An 18,882-nucleotide genomic window follows, 5' to 3' on the forward strand; every position below is an offset into this window, starting at 1 on the left:
TTCCTGGCACACCACGTGAAGTCAGGCAGCGACTACTTGCTGACACTGAGCTAATCCCCAAGGAAAAAGATGATCCCAATAGACAGTGAACCCAATGGAAAGGCAGTTTTATCTGAAATGCTCTGGCCAGACCTCACACCTGCACTCACATAGCTGTAGGATCTGAGCACACAGACACAGAGGTAGTTTGGGTTTGCATCTCTCTTTGTCCCACAGCAGCTCTCCTCAATGTGGATGACCTTAAAGATGAGAAAAAAAAAAAAATCATGAGAAGTACAACACAAGCAGAAACCATCAGTTCAAACATTTTACATGAATCACCAAAACTGCACATTTTTATACAAACAGTGTAATGTAGCTCTTGATGGTTTTGCATCTCTGCAAACGCAAGAGGCAAAGCAGAAGACACAAATATATTTTGTTACATATAAACATTCCAATAACCAGAAAAAGAACGGGGGCAGGAATAGGGGCACAAGGAATTAGGGTAAGACAACTTTATTTATAAATAAATTCTCTGGGGGAAAGACATGAACAACTTTTCTACCAGAAGCCTTGCATTCTTGCCATATTTTCCTTAAACACTTCGAGGACTTGATTATTCTGAGAAGCTGCTGGTACAACACACAAACCTCTCTGATGGATCAGCAAAGTGCTAGCACGCAAAGGGCCCGGCACCAGTCTGCTCTTTGCTTCTGCACAGGGCTGATGGCAGAACTGGGTCTTCCCTTGCACCAAACTGGGCAAATCCATGTCTAGCAGCCAGGAACCTGAGCTCCCACTGTCCACGTAAAGCTTTGCTCTCCCTGCTGCCAAAAGAACACACATCACTGATGGGCTGAGGCTCCTTTCCTGCATCGCTGGAGATAGATTGTTTGTACATCAGAGATTACTGCAAAGTCCAGACCGGACCATTCTTGCCTGTGGAGAAAATGAGAAAGTACAAAAGGTGAGTCCAGGTTATGTTTATAGACGTTCTGTGCGGCCGCAAAGTGGTACAGAAACTAGAGAATGCAGAAGGGCACTGAAAAGTACCAGCTCCAGGCAGATCTCTTATGTCACCTACCTGTGAACAGTCTGCAGGGAGATGCGAGCATGGCTGCTACCACCACTGAGCTAGGAAAACAGAACATGTGTTGAACACCTTCAAGAATTAAAGCAGTACGTGAAATCTGGATTTGAAATTTCTAGATTTAAAGGAATGCATCTTCTCATGAACACTGCACAAAATTATACAAGTAACCATAACTCAAGCAGTTCCTTCTCATGCCCGATATTGCATCCATAATTATGCTCCCCTGGCACAGATTTTGATGTGTAACTCACATACTGACGTAACAACTTGTGTAACACACTAGGCTCTGTGTCATTCACCAGGCTGAAACTGTTGAGAGGAAACCCTGCCTGTTCAGCATTGCCTTTACGCACCTTCCCTGCCCTTCCCTCTCAGCTCCACGTCTGACTGGGCACATCACTTATTTACCTCCCTGTATAGCTCACGTTCATTTACACCATTCACAGTCAGATACACCATGCTGTTGGCAGCAGTAACATGGCAGAAAATAGAAGCTACCTGCTCTCTCCCATGGCTCTGGAGTGCTGTATGCTCCTCTTTTTCTCCACAGTATGCAAACAGCAATGTGTGTGTGTGTGTGCGTGTGTGTGTTTGATGGGGTATTTGGTCTCCCTTTTTAAGCCTGCTACTTATAGCCAAGCAGCTCTGTTTATGCTGGCTCTCTCGGATTAGTTCCTCTTACATTAGGATCAGTAGATTCTCATTGACTTCAAAACAAAGTTTAACCACAGCCGTCTTTAACTTTGAAACAAACTCTACTTGTGGGTTTTTGTTTTTTTTTTTTTTAGAAAAACATTATCTGGATATTCTTGCTAACACTTCATCCACCTGTTGTGACTCTTGGCATTGTTTGCAGTTGAGATTGCAAAAGATTGGAAAACACAAAGGAGGGGTTGGGAAAACCCTTGGGTTCCTGGTTTGGGATTCAGCTGAAACGTGTTGCTGTACGCTGACAATGTGTGGGCTTTCAGTTCAGCATGACACCCACTGCCATCGAGATGATGACATTGGAAGAGCAAAGAAACCTTTGCTCTTCCACATTCAGGTCATCCCATTCCAGGGACAAATTAACGGTCTTCTATTACTCTGAGATATCTATACTCAGTATTATTCTCAAGTACTTTTTAGGGTAAAATAAGATGCAGTAAATAGAAGTGCTGGTAACTTTCAAAACAGGTCCCACTATGTATGTATGATCAGTGTTTTGTTTATTACACATCTGTAAGGAGAGGGTTTACCCTCACCAACATAAGCTAGCAGTAAGCTATTCACAATCAATACAATCTATTTCTGGGCTTTAGCCCACATGCTGCCAAGCACCTGCTGCCCACCCATTTGCACTGTGTTTATCAACACTTACTGGACTCTGCAGCTGTTCCAGGAACTGGGAGACAGCTTCACTAGTATTCGGTAAGAATTCACACCTCCACGCATTGATCAGGTTGTGTAGCCTGTGCTGTACCACCTCGAGCAGACCCAACAATTCAGAGCCTCCTCCTGACTGAGCTCACATTGCTGGGCAGCCAGAGCTCACTAACCTGGGAGAGATTTATGGTTGGCTGGAGATTTGGTGCTGATAACCTTATTTGTGGTGGTAGATTGCTCCCATGCCAGGATTAGTGCAAGACGCAAGAAGGAACACTGTGTTCTGCTATTTATGTTTTCTGTCAGAGCTCCCTCAAAGACTAACATTATTAATCCCCCTGTCAGACAAATGATGCTCAGTTTTAGGTCATCTATGCCTGTATCTCTTACACCTTGGGTGTTCCTGGAAGAGCTTAAGGTTTGATTGAAGGCTGAAGTATGAAAGTAGCAACGTGTATTAGATGTACTTATTACAAAACTCTTGTTACTGGATTGCTCCTCTCAGGACCTCTAGAACCAGCAAAATTCCAGGAGCTGCACTGGCTTAACTCAGTGCAGAGACAGTTCCCCATATGGCCAAAGATGGGTCAGCACCTACTCCACTCACAGCCATCATGGAAACACTGTGTGACTAACAGCATTAAACAATATCTACAGACTGCAGTGGTCCTAAGAACAAACATGCACAGAGCATGGAGAGCTGTGGCGGTCAGACGTGTAGAAAACAAACCTATTTAGTAAGAACACCATTTGTACAGAACTGCTTTTCAGTGCACAAGTGTGTTCCAAACAAGAATAGTTTCCACTGTTTCCCTTTTCACGCACATGCAGAGCTTTCCAAGCCGTTCACCTTTGGCGAGGATCTCATGCCTGGCCCCTGCTAGAAGGTCAACTTGTTTTGCAACATGAACAGAACTCTTTCAGCTGTCAAAGCTGTGGGGCAGCAAATGAATTTGCTCTTAGATGTTTTCTGTTTCATTTCATCTCTGCCATTGCATTTTTGCACCCTGAACTTCCTTAAATGAGACTTTTGCAGGCTGGTATACAGAATTTATCCCCGAAGAATTGAAATATGTAACAGAGAAATGATGTCTGTGTTTTTTTTCTTGGTGTTTTTTTTTTTTTTGGGGGGGGGGGGGAGGCTTCTTGTTGTTGTTTGTTTGTTTGTTTGTTTGAGTAAAGACTTATTTTGGTCCCAAAAATTTGACAATGGCACAAACAGAACCAGAGCTCACACTGGTATTTGCATAATTTGCATGAGGAAGGCTGAAATGCTTGAAGAACAAACCGTGCAAAGTTCAGGAAGATGGTGCTTTTCATATGTGGTAGGAAGGAAATGACAGAGGCGTGGGCAGTGGGGGAAATAGTCCCCATTATGCCACGCTGGGCTTGCTCCACAGGCTGAATTCTTTCTCACATACATTCTAATCTGTACATTTTCACCAAAATGGTGATTTTGCCCAACTGTTTCCATACAGACCCACCGCTAACAGAACAAGCACAGACAGATGTGAGTTAGCCCTGTGTTTTGGGATGTTACTGGAAGACTGCCTCAGAAAATGTCACTGAATGCCTCTACCGCTTTATCCTGGCAGTTAAGACATCCCTTGGCTGGAACTTAAAGAATAATAAGGGCAGATGAGAAGAAAGGAGGTTTGGTGGAATAAGAAGAGAAATCTTAAAAACCTGCATAAGTCAAGTGTTATAAAGCATATCATAAATTAGCACACCAACAATTGAAAAAAAAAATGATGGAGTAATAGAGCAGTTCAGAACCGCAGCGGAGCTATCCTCTGCTTGCAACTTCCTTCTCTTTCTGTGGTCATTGTGCTTTTGCTAACACCACTTTCATTGCCTTTATATTACCTGGGTTAAATTGCTTCTCAGTTTACATTTCCTGCACTGATTCCATGCGTTCCTTGCCAAATCTCCTTTTCTAGCACAGGACCATTGGACTAAGAAGTGCAGAGGTTGATGTTTCCCTGAGAGGCTGCATCACAGCTCACACTGTACGGTCCATCCAGCTGACCCAGCTGCACCTGAGCTCAAAGGCAGAGCCATGGAATCACAGAACTGCTTGGGTTGGATTGGACCTTAGAGATCATCTGGTTCCAATCCCCAGGAGAGATGGAAATAAAGCTGGACATTTTAAATACAGTATCTTCACATGTGAAACCTGCACCTCAGATAACCTCCATGTGAAAACAAATGTACTTGGCTCACATTATCCAATTACCCATCACATCCAATAGCTCAGAATATTAGATGTGGAAAAAGATCAGAAGCGGGGAGAGGCTGCCAGGAAAGAGAAGGCTTAGGACAGTGCTTCCTCTTGTATTACCAACACAGCTGATGAAACAGGGTTTATTTTACAGTCATCTTAGAGTTAAAAATAGCATGAAAATGTGGTACGTAACAGAAAACATTTACAATTGATAAAAAAACATTGGTGGAAATTAATAAATTAACTGGCAGTATTATGAGAGGAATTATATCCCTAACACACCAGACAAAAAAGTCTGGAAGAAAATATGAGATGATGCCAGAAAAGGACAAGGTCAGAGTTCAGAGCTGAATCCTCAGCCCCAGTACTTCTCACATTTACCCACTGCCATCCTTTCACCACACCCTGTGCTGCAAAACATTGCAGGTTTCAGTGTTTTGTTTCTTTACCTCTCGTTCCTTACAGCTATTCTCTACAACGCAAAGGAGGAGTGTGACAAAGGGCTCAAGCAGTCCATCTTCTGCTCCACAACTTCAGGTTTTGGGGGAAAATAGTTTTGCTATGCATTTTTTTTCTATACATTATGTTATCCTATATATTTTTTCCTCTTTCCTCAACAGTGAAGCATTCCTTTTTCCTACCTTTCTCCCCCCCTATATTTTTCTCTCTTTTTTTTTCTTCCTGTTTTCCTGATTTGAGTAATAACCTCTGTATGGCAGGTAAGAGCCCAGCTGAATCCTCTATCCAGCCAAGCAGAGTCCCTATGACCCTCATAGGGACAGAGTCATTTCACATTTATTACATCTTTGAACAGACTTCAAATACTCATTTATTTTAAGCTTTAGAGCTATCGCATTTCAAATAACTTCCTCACGCTGAACTCCATCTCTTCATCTTTCTGCATGTGCCAAAGACTTCTAACATACAGATTACTGCGAAGATTTATTGGAAATAAAAAGCAATAACAAAAAGAGACACCGAAGCATTGGAACTACACAAAACCATGACTGCACTAAAAGACTGGATGCTTAGAGGAGGATCACATTTGCACCAATGACTAAAATTAATTAGTGCCCATCTTGGCCATGTGTGTGGCTCAGAGCAGGCAACAACTCAGCACAGCAGAAAAAAATTTCCTTCTCCACAATGCAGTAAGACCCTAAGCTAAAGCTAAACTGTTCTTTTTGCTTTCTCTTAAAAGAACACCCTTCACTCTGTCTCAGGAAACTTGAACATTTTTAATAATACAATTTAAATAGAACATGAATAGTTTAAAATGAGTTTAAAAAATTCTGACCTGTGATGTTTAATGGAAGATGGAAAATGCAGTCATCAGAGAAACATTATACCTCACAAGGGAAATGTTCTAATCTATTCTTAACTCATTTTTATCAATAATCCCCATAGCTGGCTTCTAACCATCCCAGATGAGTAATCTAAAGCCTGGAAAAAAACAGCTTAGACAGATGTTATCCACATCTGCAACTCATCTGCCTAGCTATATTAAGTCATTCACCTGTTAAAGACTAATTTACTGGTATATAGATGAATATACTTGAAGGTCACATAGCTAAAAATAACACTGCCTCCAGAGTTTTCTATACAGTGCATACAGTGAAATACATAAATAATCCTTGTCAGAACGCTGCTATAAAAAGGCATTGGCTTGAACTTCTAGCAGCAGACATTCCCAAGTTCATGCAGGGGTTACATTTCATGAATATAACTTAAATACCTTCTCAATGTATATAAAGTTGGGTATTTTATTTTTAGCAATACTTTGTTATTGTCATTGTTCAGGAAAGAAAAAAGCTACAGGCTCATCATGCCCCAACAAAATAATAGCATATGCCTAAAATTAGAAAAATTACATATGAATAGGGTGTTCAGTTGGTGGGGCTTTGTTATTTTTTAATTATTATTATTATTTTAAGGGAATTGCCCTGGGGCTCCCCATCCCCTGCTGCAGCAGGCAGCTATTGCAAGTTCGCCAGTACCTGTTCCCTGATAAATCCAGCCCCCTTGGGCTAAAGAGGGAATGTGGTTGTATTCTATCTTTTGCATCATGAATAATACTGCTAGCAGAGCTGCGCAAGCACACTGTAGTCTCTGTGCTGCCGTTACGACAGCCTCAGTAGGGCTTCATGGAATATTTATTGCTTGTCATTAAATACAAAATGGAAAAATTCTCTTCAATCCCTAGGAGTCTATGACGGCTTTCACCAACCTGAAAGAGGCAAACAAGGTTTCCATCCTTCATTAGGATGAGGAAAGCACCAAAATTACTCTTCAGCATGCAGATCCAGTGCCAAGCCATCACCTCAGTGCCACCCAGCATGGCCTTGGAAAGGTGTCAAGTCCTCCATGCACAGTCAAAGCCTTGCAATGCATTAATGAAAATGCAGCAGAAAAGCCAACGTGGCAGAACACCAGTTACATTAAAAAAAAAGATGTGCAGCTATCAAATTCTTGTCCATAAAAGAAGTTTTCTGAGAGTCAAAACAACAATGGAAAACTGTGATTCTGGTATCAACGCTGTGCCAAGTACTGTCAGAAACAGAAAGGGATTCTGCTCCAACTGAGCAGATGGAAATGTCTTCTATCGCACTGAGATAAAGCAGTCCTCCCTCCTGGGAGCTGACCTCACAGCTCCATCTGAGCAAAGCCTTCCAGCCACCCCCATGCACAGCATGCTCTGGAAGAGAATCGTAGAACCACCAAGGTTGGAAAAGACCTCCAAGATTACCTAGTCCAACTGTCCCCCTACCACCAACATTCCCCCATTAAGCCACGTTCCTTGGTACCACATCATTTGTTCATTTCTTGAACACCTCCAAGGACTGTGACTCAACCACCTCCCTTGGCGGCCTGCTCCAGCACCTGACTGCTCAAAAAGCTTTGATAATGGAACTATTTTTACTATTGATCCCTATCTCGCCCAGAGATGCAAACAGAAAGACAGTGATGTCCCACGAAAAAAAAAAGAAAATAAAGAGAGACTTCCTAAGAAAAAACAGGATGCTGGGCTCTATTCAGTGTTCTGCTCACACCTGCTCCCTTTATGGCTGCGTAAACATCCTCGACTCCCTGCAAATATCTTTACATACTGCACACAGAATGCATCTACCTCTGACTGTGTGCATCGCTCTCTGTGGGAGCGGCTGCACGTCACTCAGTGTGCTCACGTTGCTAACAGGGTGCATGCATGAGTCACTCCTTATCACATTTATGGTGCTCTGCCACAGTAGTGCAAAGACAAACACACAAATCCATTCACAAATGTTACAAAGAAATGCACAAGTTTTCCTCTTAGCAGAGCAAATAATGAGGAATCGCCTATCAAACCACAAGATCAGCTGGCATCCTGGTCTATAGCAGTACTTATATTTGCTTTCTCTTGCCTTACCCAATTTGATTAACTTGCATTCAGGATAAGAGAATACATTCGTGTTTATTTTTCCGAACAGAGTACCATGACTGGAGTAAAGCTCTGCTGGAGCAAAATTCCGCTGAAGTCAACACTAGACTGACAGATGGGCTGGGTTACCATATGTTTCCACTGGCTGGGACACATCCTGTGACCTCAGCGGTGCCATGCAGATGCCCCATCACCTGCCTCCTGTAGGATGCTCTGGGGACTACCTCGGGGTGTTCCTGAGGAAGTGACCATCTGGTGAGGTCAAATGAGGATGCTCTGGTCAGCATTACTTTCCATTTCCACCTCTTTCCACTCTTGTGGGTCCATCTCAGCTCTGGATCATTTAACACCAGGTCATGAAAGCTTCAGAAGTAGCATACATAAGGACATAAAACTTTTATATTTTGCATGTATCACGTTAATGAGCTAAAGAAAATTTAAAGTGATTAATATTTTTATTTCTTAATTACAGAAGCATCATTTTAGAAGCAATTTGACTGACTGATATTTAATAGAAGACATTTCAGGCATGTAAATGCAAACCATCAATTCCTGACAAGTCAATAATCCTTCATAACCAGCGGCACAGAAATCTAATAAAGGAAAAGAAATTAAAGATGCGTTGTGTCTTTTCTAAACTTATTTGTGATTCACCTCTTAAATTTGGGATGGTGATTTTCTTGTAAGATCAAAGAGAGATTCAATATGTATAACAAAGAACAGGCTCTATCTTAAAGCATTTATCATCTTAATAAACAAAAACCAGGAGGAGAGACAGGAAATCAATATATTCGGTTTAGGAACAATATCAGGAACAATGAATTGGGGAAAAATAATTAGAGGAAACAGAAGATAAAGCGTGCTGGAGTAATTTTAGACAGAAAAGGACAAAAACATTCTTCTAACCTGGCAGGGGAACTACAGGGAGTATGACCTGGGCAGCTAGAAGTTATAAATAGTATGAAACAATAGAGAATAAGAAATACCAGAACTTTTCAAGCCAAGGGAGAGACATGAGACTTTACAGTGCCATAAATATTTTTTAGTAGTAACTAATGATCGTGTGAGTGGGACAGTTACTTTTTCCTATTCAGTGGTTGTTTATGAGTGTCTCTCTTACCTATTTCCAGTGGGACTGTGTGTTCACAGGTAAAGACGCTAGAGAGTTCAATTGAGACAGTTGCCAAAATGACCGTACAGTTGGTGATGTAGATCTGAAACACAACAATATCTGAGGCAAAAGAAAAATAGAAAGAAGTTTAACTTCATTTTGAGCAAAAGATGACAGCACAGCCCCAGCTATCACTTTCCATTACCTTGATACTGACTGATGATGAGTTCCATGACTGATCTACGAGAAGAACCTGTCCACAGTTCAATGTGGTTCTGACCATTTCACTTGAGTTTATTTCAAAGAGGTAAATTTTTCTCTTCTAGAGAGCATTTTGCACGTTATAATAGCTTTCCTCTAACCGCACAGATTTCTTTCTTTCCCCTCTGCTTCGCTATCTTCATTTTCTTTAATCGAGCTGCAAGGTACAGTACTTGGGGCGTTTACTATCTGCCTGCAGTGCACAAGGAGAAGTTATAAGCAAGGCAGCATAAGAAGAAAGATGTGGTAATGGTAAGCAAATTTGGGATCACTCCATAACGCCTCTTTTGTATTAAAAATCCTCAATATTTTCTCTAAATCAAACTCAGGCAAGACCATCTCCCAATGTAATTGGTGATGTACCCAGTTCAACTTTTGGATATTTCACTCAAATCCCCTACTCAGCTTATGTTAATCTATTTATAGCCATCGCTGTAACCATCCAGTTTTCTGACCTTTCATGGGTATTTCATTACGTTCTTCGTTTTCCAAACTGAGTCAACTCTTGCTTCCGAGTTATTTCTGAAGACAACACAATACGCAGAGATAATGCAGTATTTTCCTCCCTCCAGAAGTTTCCTCAGTAATTTTCTTTTTTCATTTCAGAAGGCATTGTAAATACACCCAACCACATTTCTATTCTTCTTGGGCCATTTCATCAGCTGCTTTTAAACAGTAGGACTCTGATTTGGGTACCCATTCTTCTGAGTCTCAACAAAATCAGCAGCATGATACAAATTTATGTTCAACTAAGATTTGGCCCAAATATATAATCTCTAAATACTGGCATTATTTATTTATTAAAAAGTTGGAAATACATATATATATATATATATTTTAAAGCCTAAATATAGCATAAAGAGAAAGCACTGAAAAATAATAGTATATATAAACACAGTATTAGAAGAAATATTCTTCTCTGAAAGAGTAGCGATGGACTGGAATGCGCTGCCTGGGGAGGTGGTGAGGTCACCACCCCTGGAGGTGCTCAGTAACCATGGAGATGTGGCATTGAGGGATATGGGCAGTGGGCATGGTGGGGGTGGGTTGGTGATTGGACTTGATGATCTTGGAGATCTCTTCCAACCTTAATGATTCTAGAAAAAGGGTAAACAGAACTCCTTTGGACCATCTTTGTGTTCTGTCATCTACCATGACTTGCATTCACTTTTATGACACAAAGACTGGTGGCTTCCAAGCTGTCCAAAAGGCTTTTGGGAAGGTTCATAAACCTGTCCCACCGTGAGCACCATCAGGCACAGACTTGCAGGATCCCTGCCAGAATATATTTTTCAAGTCTTGATTAGAGACTGCTGGCAGCTATTTTTAAATCCTAGAATACAGGCCTAACAAGGACAGACAATTAAACTAATTCTGTGTTTGGAGACATGCTTGCTGACAACGGATTTGGCTTGACTTCCCGTTGCTCTTTTCTGACTCCAGCGATTCAATATTTTACCTATTTTCAAGCTAAAAGGCCAGAACTAGATGAGTTTGATTCATGTGTGATTTATATGACTGATTAAATGCACTTACAAATTCTTGTCTTGGTGCTCCTTTGCCTCTCTTCCTCCCTCGCCTCTGCTCTAGGCAAGAAATAAAAATACCTCTGCCAACAGAAAGGTCTATCTGACCTCATTATACAAAGTCTGGTCATAAACAACATTTTGTCTGAATAAGGGTTTTGCAAAATGATGTTCCTGCTGTGCTGTAGGACGGACTTTAACTGCAAATGTAGGTAGACAGAGCCAAAAACCTTACCAGCATAGGTTTGGAGCAACCAGTGACCAATAATCTCTAATAAATAAGTGAAGCCATAAATAACAGTGAAATGCAGCAGGGAATTTGAGCTAAGACATCATGGCTTACCCTGCGTGGGGTAAGCTGTTATTCACTCTCTATCTACAACCTCATTGATCTTCCAGTGGCTTTCTGTTGCCGGGGAAGGAAGGACTGTCCCTTCTGGCTTGTTAGCCAGATCAGAAATAAGACCTTATGAACTCATTCCATTGTACCCTCTCCACGTACTCACACACAGGTGTGGCCATGGGTACTTTTCACCAGCTAGGTGAGCTTCCTGCCAAGTCTGCAGCACCATAGGACTAAAAGCTGCTGAGTATATTTGCACATGGAATAACAGTGGTTCCTGAAAGCCTTTCTTCCACTTACTGATTTGGTCACCAGAGAGTGTAGATGTGGGGCATACGGCACCTTCATTTTACACCAATGAAGCACAACACTGAAGCTGAAATAACTTATCTTGCAGAAAATCTTTTACAAGGTTGAGAACAGAATAAAGCCCAAAGTTTACAGACCAGTGATATAATCACAACGTCCAGCTTTTATTACCTAATTATTCTTACTGAAACTAAATTAGCATTGGATACATTGGGACATTAGCCAGGGAAAATATAGCAAGAACTGACCCAGTGGGAATTAAAAGTTTGGTTTGTGTTATTCCAGGCATGTTAATATTTACATTCATCCTCTACAGAGGCTAATCTGAAATTTTGCAGTGGTTCCCAAAGAGCTGAGAAGGTCTCTGAGGGAAGGACGGATGCAGAGAAGTTGCTCACTGTGCTTATTACCTCATCCAGTCCCCAAGTAGCATCTCTGGGTCTGCTTTCAACTGCTCCAACCTGTTTTTTCAGGCTGAACCTGAAAGAGTTTGGTTTGGATGAATGCCCATAAAAGATATACAAGCACTACCTGTGTTTACTTGTTCTAGCATTATTTTTAGTTGCTGCCCATATCTGCTACTCCACAACAAGAACAAAGCAATCCTTTGATTTCTTCATGGAAGAAAATCACGATCCCTTGAATGGAAATGCTATTTGTAGCCCATGACATACTGAAAACGCCTATAAACATTGACATTTTTGTGTTAGGTGAGATACCAAGGAAGCCATCATTTGCTATTTGTGGACAAACTGAGCATCAGACAGGCTCAGGCTCCTGCATCTTCCTTTATGGAACCAACAGGACAGTTACCCAAAAATAAAACAGTAATCCTAAAAGCAAATTGCCCACATGGAAATATTTCCCTACGTGCTATTTGGCATTTAATGAGTAGGTGCAGCAAAACTGTACTTAGAGAAAGGAAAAAGAGCGTGGCAGGAAAACAACTGCATGATGTACTAAAACATTGTAAATTCTGTGCTCAGAGAAGCATGTTGAGTAGCAGCAGGAAACTCAGGGCTGGCTGCTGCTTGCTCACATCCCAGTTCTGTGCTGGCTCCAAGACCTCACCTACGCAAGGCAGTATGTCCCACAATAGCCTTGTAGGAACATTTTGGCACGTTTGAACCAATGCAAGTATTTCTTACTTCAAGCATGCGTGGGATTTATAAAAATCACACTGCCACAGAAATCAAAGCATCCTTGCAGTAGTTTATATTTGCAACTTGAAAAACCACAGAGGTAATACCATTTGCAGTAACCTATTCTGATGGTGTTGACCTTGCTCTGGTAGTTACTAGAAATTGACCACGCAATCTCCCACCTCAGAACTCTCACCTAGAAATCTCATCTTCTAGAAATTCTTGCCATTTGCCTCAGAGTTTTAAATTATAACAAGAGCCAAACTGTCTTCGCTGCCAGGGACATCAACAGAATTTGATATGTGCAACAGAACAGGATTTGTGCCACATGCAATAAATCACAACAGAAGTGTTATCTATCTTAAGCAGGCTAGATTTCAAGTAATAAAAAAAAGCTGGCAGTCATGCACTGAAGCCTTCAGTAAACACATCACCTCCAACACACAACCAGCAACACCAGGAAACTCCCAGAAGTTTCTGGACAAAGATTTTTCTTCACCTGACCCTTAATGAGCCTCCTGATAGTAACTACATTATCAGGATGCTTCTGGAAGCAGGCTCAGCTATTCATGACCAAGTATTGTGAGAGTACCTCTGATTTACTGCTGGGATAGGAGTGTTGAGCCTGAAGGCTTCTGCACACTGTGGAAACACATGGGGCTTTGAAAGCATCATCCATAGACCCACGATAAGTGTGACTTGTGAGATGCTATTCTTAGCTCAGTGAGCAATTACCAACACATTAGTTATAGGATCACATAAGCAAAGAAGAATACGTTTTTCTCTGAAGTTTAGACATAGTGAGGGAATAATAATCTGGGTGCAGCATTACTGTAGGACTGGGACCATGTACCTCGGTAATGAAGGACTCCCCTGACCCACTGACCAAAATAATTCTGACATCCCCAAGTTTGCTGAGGTGAATATCTGCCACTGTTAGTCCCTAAAGTGATTTGAGCACCAAAGATAATTAAAGAAGATGAACAGCAGAGTTATTCCCTTGCCTTAGGGCACTCCTGTGCCTCAGGCTTGGTCTCTGCACATCTTCAAGCAGGTCCTTTGGATCTGGAAAGCTGCTTTGTTAAGCCCTCAGCGCAGAGTCGTTGGTTCCCACCGCACTTTGCAGCAGGAGGTGGTAAAACCCTTTTGGCAGCACCGTAACAAGCTGTACGTTCTTCATCCGTTCCCGCTGCAGTCGGGTGTGTTCTGAGGATGTCAATCGCACAGCAAACAGCTCATCGGGGCTCGTTCTGGCCCAGCTTACAAAGACAAAGAGTCTTTTCCGAAGATGACACTGAGAAGCAAATTTAAGTCACAATCAGCTGGAACAAGACGTTACACAGCTCAGGGTTTATGATAGGCAGCTTTTCTTTGTACAAAATACCCCCTTTTCTGAGGCTGATTACACAGAAGAGCAGGAAGCATCATCTTCCCATGAAAATGGGAAGGAATTGGTTGTTTCACACGCAGCAATCAGAGAAGAAAAGCAGGTACAGTTCCAAGTGAATGTCACCTTGTAAAGGGCTTGAACATAAAGCCAGAAATTCATGAGGGTTTAAAGCCACGCTCACACCATTCAGTTTTGAACCTACAATGCTTAGAACAAAATTTGTTTCTCCAGCCCAGTAACCTGTTTAATCCTAGTAAGAGTTTTGTACTATGAACGCAACCGTATCCTCAGTGTATGGAAGAAGAACAAGTGCTTTAATCAGAACATGATAAAGATCTATTCAAGAGCAGACAATAGAAAAGAAATGAGAGAGAATGGAATAGAAGGGGATAAGTTGACTATAAGGGGAAACTCTTTGCAGCACTGTGTTTCCCTGCCAAGCTCAGGACGACCAAGGAGAGCAGCCCCAGCAGTTCTGCTGCACTGGGACACTGCTGGTCCTGCTCACAGTGCAAAAAGCAGCATAGGGCCATTTCTCCTCATCCATCTGTTCATTCTGCAAAGCAATTTGTAAAGCAGTGACAGATTTTAAGATAAAAGATTTTAAACAGAAGTCATTTTGTTTTCATCTCTCGACACAAAGCGGAGTCATACAAGGCTGAGATCCTGGGAGCTGATTATCTTTCCCCTTATAAACCAAATGTTGCAGTAAGTTTCTGTATTTTCTGCGTCCTCAGCCAGGGCAACAGTAGAGGAATCAGATGCAATAAAAATCTGTTGCTAAAACATACACTGAAACACGACTCGAGCTGAAGGAACAACTGCCGCACATTGCATACAATTCAGAAGGGCATTTGGGTTCCTGCTGTCGTTAGGAGTTGTATTTTAATAACTGCAGAACACGATATGCCTAGAACTGCGTGCAAGAGCTGCATGGCAGTGCAACATGAGCAGCAGCCTGGGCTTTCCCTTGGTTCACGCTAGGCAAAGTATCATAATTTCTTCTCTCTCCAGCAGATTTTATGCCAATGTGTACCCAAAAAGCTGTCATGCAGTCTCTGTCCCCATGATGTATTGCACCAACCCCTCATTTCCCACAAGCTCATTTTTAAAGAGCTTCTGTTCGTTTATGTCTGCCTCAGAAAAGGTCTGCATTGCTTTTCCCCCAACCCCGCCAAGACTAATACAGAAAAAGCCTGAGCATCAATCAGGTTTCATAACCAATTAGCCAGCAGATACTCTGGCTGCATTCGCTATTGGCCTGTTTCGGCTGTTTTTGCTTCTAAAATTAGCTCAGCTATTTCCTGCACAGAGGCTCAGGAGAGCAGCAGACTCATAGCAAGGGGCTGCAGCACAGAGCATACAGCAAAGCCCTCTCCATGGGGCTGCACGGGGAAAGGGGAAACTGCCCACCGCCCTGTAAGGAGCAGGCAGAAGTGGGCACGCAGGATTAAAAGTTGCTTATGAACTTCATCCACCGCATCTCCAGAGCTCCTGTTGTTATTTTCACACAGCCTTGCTCCTCTTTGGCTCGCTGCTGAGCAGCCAGCTTCTCACATCTGGCGATAAAATAACGTGCATGCCCTGGGTGCAGTTGCCACAGCCACCAAAAGGTGAAAGCCATGATTTCTAAATATGGTTCCCACCTCATTTATCAGGAGTTGTTGTTTTCAATTGATGCACTCCTACAAAATCCATAGGGTAAGTTTTGGTAAGTTCCGATATCCCCTCGGTGAGCAATGTGTTTATGCCCCACTCTGTGCAGGCTCTGTTTACATACTTCTGTCTGGGGGAAAAAGATTGGGCCTCAATCAAAAGATAGGTTGCACTTCTCCAACACACGTACATTTTCTCCCATCGCCCAGATTTGCTTCCCCCCACAGCCAGCCCGAGTTACAAATCACAAGCAAAGCAGCTGCTTCAGGCCACGTTGCAATCAGTCTCATGCAAGACATTTAACAGAAGCTATTTGCTTTTAGAACAAGGAACTGACAAATCACGACCTGCTGTGGGCTGCTCTGAAAGGTCAGCTTAGGAACATATCTTTTCAAGTGAGGTGTGGCATCTGCAGAGAAATGGTTAGAAAAACAAGAACACTGGCTGCTCTCAAAAGGCCTGCTCCAGCAGCAAGCACTTTTAAAGGAAAGAAAGCAATCGAGTTGCACGAGGATGGGCTAATAAATTATTCTATGCCTCCAATGTCTGTGATGGCATTTTGTGAGGATAATGCCAGAGGAGCTGTGCTAAGGTACGCCTCATAAAGATAAGCAAAGGGTTGCTTTATTGAACACATGTTGTAAAAAGAAAGAAGATGGTCACTAAATGAATGAAGGCAGCTTTAAAACAAACCTGGGTTTCTGGGGAAACTAAAACTGTTTGCTCTATAAATCCAGAGCATCCCTTTGGGGCAGGAGAACTCGGCAGCACGATGAGCAGCACCATCGGGTGTTTATATAGGGGCTGGAAGGAAGGGAGCAGGCAGAAGAGATCACTCACCCTTCTGTTTGTTTCCTGCTTCCTGACACCTTTAAACCACTATTATCAAAAGACCGACTATTTGCTTCCAGGATTTTCTTAAGATCAAAATTAAGAACTGAAAAAAAGAAAAGGGAGGATTCTCTTTGCAGTTGCTGTTAATGTCTCTGTATAGCTGAACTGCAGTTTATGTAAGCGAGCATTGACGTGCAGGCACACCAGTAACTGATTAAAAATCACTCACCTACATCTGCACATGGGAATATTTAGCTCATATGAATGCTGCTCTGCTTCTGCTCTTCTTATGTCTGAATTTATTGACTCTAAATGATAAGGGAGACAAAAGTTAACAAATCCTAAAATGTTTTACCTTCAGTAGCTGCATTAGATTTGATTTCAGCAGTTACAAAAATACACAGGAACTGGTGCTGCTGCAGACTGATTCTATCACTGATGGCAGGCACTCAGATCACTGGTGCCACCTGAGACTCTTCCAACTGTTAATTTTTTTGCAGTACACCAAATCTATTTTTTAAAATCACAGAATCATTATGGAAAAGACCTGTAAGATCATCCAACCGCCCACCTAACACCAGTATTTCCCCACTAACAACATTCCTTAATACCACACCTTCTCAGTTCTTGAACACCTCCAAGGACAGTGACTCCATCACCTCCCTGTGCCAATGCCCAACCACTCTTTCAGAGAAAGTTTTCCCTCCCCTGGCATAACCTGAGGCCATTCCCTCTTATCCTATCGCTGTTACCTGGGAGAAGAGGCTGATCCCCATTTTCCCCACAACCTCCCATTCAGAGCACTGTACGAGGTCTCCCCTGAGCTCCTCTTTCCAGACTGTCCCATCCTATTTCCCTCAGTCATTCCTTGTAAGACCTGTGTCACAGACCCCTCACAGCTCCATTGCCCTTCTCTGGACATGCTCCAAGTGTCTCTCACGTCATAACTACAGACATTCAGAGGCTCCATTCCACCATCAACATAAGGATTCTGGCTGAATGCACTTAAAGTTTAAAGGAAAAAAAAACAAGAGAAAACATTTTCCAGAATCTGCTCTTCAGAAAGTGGTACATACAAGTCAGAGTGCTGTATGAACACAAGCCCAATTTTTTTCTTCCGAGACTGACATATAAGTCAGTGGTACACAGCAGTTCTCTCCTGCTTTTCAGCTAATGCAATAAAGATTAAGCAAGAACCACCTCCATTTCAGCAGTGGCATCCACGCCTTGGGCTGTCATGGCTAAATTTTATTTCTTATAGTTTCTGGTGTACTTGTTAGTGTGGACTTCACAAATGGCATCTGAAATCTTTGTATCTCTCCATCTCTCACCACCAAATACATTAGAGAGGGAATGCTGTTTTGTGCAGGAAATGATGATAAAACCCCGCTGCACGCTATGCATACCAGGAGAACAGGATGTTGCACTTGGAATTCCACTGAAAGACATTATTCTGTTAGAAAGAAATGAGGTTCTTCATCTTCGTTTGGCACACAAGTGTCAAAATTCAGGATGGATGTTGAGAAGCTTAATCAAATGCAAGAACATTTTTCTGTGACAATGGGTATCTGACCCTGCTGGGAGAACAAGGTAATAATTATTTTTGTCCTTTTCCTTGTAGGGGAAGGTGGCAGTAGGAAACTTGCCTTAATTGATACTGGATCAAAAATAACAGCAATAATCCATGTAGGATTTTGAACTCAGATTGAAGGCTGTCAAATACAAAAATGACATCATCAAAATGTTCACAGAGATACTGAAACTGACAATTTTAAGCCTCCTGACTCCTGTATACACACAGACAGAAACAGGATTACGTCAGAACATAGAATGTAACGCACCTACTCATGAAGGTGACATATAATCCTACAAGTACAAAAAACAAAACAGGAAATTGTATTAAAGTAAGCAAAAAACCCAAAGTGAAACAAGAACAGGAAGCCATTAGCTGCAAGTCTTGAGGAAAAACAAGAACGTTAGATTCTTTTCATTCCTGTTAACAATTTAGATAATGTCCAAACTGCAGGCACAACTGCTCTCTTTATTATCAGCTGCCAAGGAGGGTAGATGAAGACGCAAACAAAAGGGATCATTAGAGAACTGACGTAACTGAACACGAGAGCCCATCTCCTTATTTAAGTAATTTTAAAAAATAATACAACAGCAGTGTTAGCCTAATCAGTGTCAACATATAAGAGGCAGTGATTAATTTAACATGCTCTTACTCA

General features: G+C 42.0%; 1 long non-coding RNA gene across 2 annotated transcripts; it reads right to left on the reverse strand.

Moving 5' to 3' along the window:
* Nucleotides 1-521: 521 nt before the first annotated feature.
* On the reverse strand, nt 522-16,950 carry LOC122181426. 2 transcript variants are annotated; one of them, XR_006179429.1, is made up of 3 exons: nt 16,884-16,950; nt 9,203-9,313; nt 522-921 (listed from the first exon to the last, which is right to left on the reverse strand). It is a non-coding gene; the product is annotated as an uncharacterized LOC122181426 (long non-coding RNA). The 2 variants fall into 2 exon arrangements; XR_006179430.1 differs by lacking the exons at nt 9,203-9,313; nt 16,884-16,950 and adding exons at nt 1,067-1,116; nt 2,436-2,675.
* Nucleotides 16,951-18,882: the final 1,932 nt, after the last annotated feature.

The sequence above is a fragment of the Lagopus leucura genome, unplaced genomic scaffold, assembly GCF_019238085.1.
Source record: "Lagopus leucura isolate 7727_CA_CO unplaced genomic scaffold, USGS_WTPT01 Super-Scaffold_100009, whole genome shotgun sequence".
NCBI classification, from domain to species: domain Eukaryota; kingdom Metazoa; phylum Chordata; class Aves; order Galliformes; family Phasianidae; genus Lagopus; species Lagopus leucura.